Below are 2,500 nucleotides of genomic sequence, written 5' to 3' on the forward strand. Positions count from 1 at the left end.
TGGCGGGGATGTGTCTCTTGTGGCTCACGGGGCTGTTAGGGTGGCACAGAAATCCCTCGGAATGGGAAAAAACGGGTCATTTTCGTGTCGCCACATTGCATGCGAACCGCATGAAACTTCCAGAGGCATTTGCAGCAGGAATGCATGTGCACTCAAAAAATGTGATATTTTTCACGGAGAGACCCCGTGAAACGCTAGAAGTGGGCGGGGATGTCTCTCTTGTGGCTCACGGGGCTGTTAGGGTGGCACAGAAATCCCTCGGAATGGGAAAACGGGTCATTTTCGTGTCGCCACATTGCATACGAACCGCATGAAACTTCCAGAGGCATTTGCAGCAGGAATGCATGTGCACTCAAAAAAGTGAATATTTCTCACGGATAGACCCCGTGATACGCTAGAAATTGGCGGGGATGTCTCTCTTGTGGCTCACGGGGCTGTTAGGGTGGCACAGAAATCCCTCGGAATGGGAAAACGGGTCATTTTCGTGTCGCCACATTGCATGCGAACCGCATGCAACTTCCAGAGGCATTTGCAGCAGAAATGCATGTGCAGTCAAAAAAAAATTGATATTTTTCACGGATAGACCCCGTGAAACGCTAGAAATTGGCGGGGATGTGTCTCTTGTGGCTCACGGGGCTGTTCGGGTCGCACAGAAATCCCTGGGAATGGGAAAACGGGTCATTTTCGTGTTGCCACATTGCGTACGAACCGCATGAAACTTCCAGAGGCATTTGCAGCAGGAATGCATGTGCACTCAAAAACTTCTATATGTTTCACGGATAGACCCCGTGAAACGCTAGAAATTGGCGGGGATGTGTCTCTTGTGGCTCACGGGGCTGTTAGGGTGGCACAGAACTCCCTCGGAATGGGAAAAGGGGTCATTTTCGTGTTGCCACATTGCATAGGAACGCCATGAAACTTCCAGAGGCATTTGCAGCAGAAAGGCACGTGCACTCAAAAATTTTAATATTTTTCACGCATAGACCCCGTCAAACGCTAGAAGTTGGCGGGGATGTCTCTCTTGTGGCTCACGGGGCTGTTAGGGTCGCACAGAAATGCCTCGGAATGGGAAAACGGGTCATTTTTGTGTGGCCACATTGCATAGGAACGGCATGAAACTTCCAGAGGCATTTGCAGCAGGAATGCATGTGCACTCAAAAACGTCTATATTTTTCACGGATAGACCCCGTGAAACGCTATAAATTGGCGGGGATGTCTCTCTTGTGGCTCACGGGCGCTGTTAGTTAGGGTCGCACAGAAATCCCTCGGAATGGGAAAAGGGGTCATTTTCGTGTTGCCACATTGCGTACGAACGGCATGAAACTTCCAGAGGCATCTGCAGCAGAAATGCATGTGCACTCAAAAACGTCTATATTTTTCACGGATAGACCCCGTGAAACGCTAGAAATTGGCGGGGATGTGTCTCTTGTGGCTCACGGGGCTGTTAGGGTCGCACAGAAATCCCTCGGAATGGGAAAACGGGTCATTTTCGTGTTGCCACAATTGGCATACGAACGGCATGAAACTTCCAGAGGCATTTGCAGCAGAAATGCATGTGCACTCAAAAACGTGAATATTTTTTCACGGATAGACCCCGTCAAACGCTCGAATTTGGCGGGGATGTTTCTCTTGTGGGTCACGGGGCTGTTCGGCTCGCACAGAACTCCCTTGGTCCACCTGATTCGTGCATACAGGCAGCAACTAAAACTCTGTAAACCTGCTGTGAGGACATCTAAACAGTGGACCAGTGAGGCTGTGGAAGATTTGCGGGCGTGCTTAGACTGTACTGACTGGGATATGTTCACGACTGCTACCAATAGTCTGGATGAACTCACAGAGGCTGTGTACATCAGCTTCTGTGAGGACTGCTGTATCCCAACACGTACCAGGGTGAACTTTAACAACAACAAGCCCTGGTTCTCAGCAAAGCTCAAAAGGTTGAGGTTGGAGAAGGAGGAAGCGTTTAGGAGTGGGGATAGAGACAGATTCAAGGAGTCGAAGAACAGGTTTAGCAAAGCGGTGAGAGAGGCTAAACGACTGTACTCAGAGACACTAAAACACCAGTTCTCTACTAACGACGCTGCTTCTGTCTGCCAAAGGGCTCAGGCACATCACCAACTACAAACCCAGAGCGCCCCACACCACTAACGACTCCCGCCTAGCCAACGACCTGAACGAGTTCTACCGTAGATTTGAAAGACAATTGGACTGTCCTGAACCACCCCTTCCCACCCAAGAGGCCCCATCCCCCACCCATACTACAGAAACGACTCTCTCCTTTCAGGAGGGAGAAGTTAATGGGCTTTTCAAGAGGCAGAATCCACGCAAAGCAGCCGGGCCGGACTCTGTCTCTCCAGCCACCCTCAGGCACTGCGCTGGCCAGCTGTCTCCGGTGTTCACCAACATCTTTAACACCTCCCTGGAGACATGCCATGTACCAGCCTGTCTCAAGTCCTCCACCATCATCGCTGTGCCCAAAAAGCTAAGGCCAACAGGACTA

This window comes from Petromyzon marinus, unplaced genomic scaffold (genome assembly GCF_048934315.1).
Source record: "Petromyzon marinus isolate PM22_M1 ecotype Great Lakes invasive population unplaced genomic scaffold, UKy_Petmar_22M1.pri1.0 PM_G_Scaffold_78, whole genome shotgun sequence".
In the NCBI taxonomy this organism is placed as follows: Eukaryota; Metazoa; Chordata; class Hyperoartia; order Petromyzontiformes; family Petromyzontidae; genus Petromyzon; species Petromyzon marinus.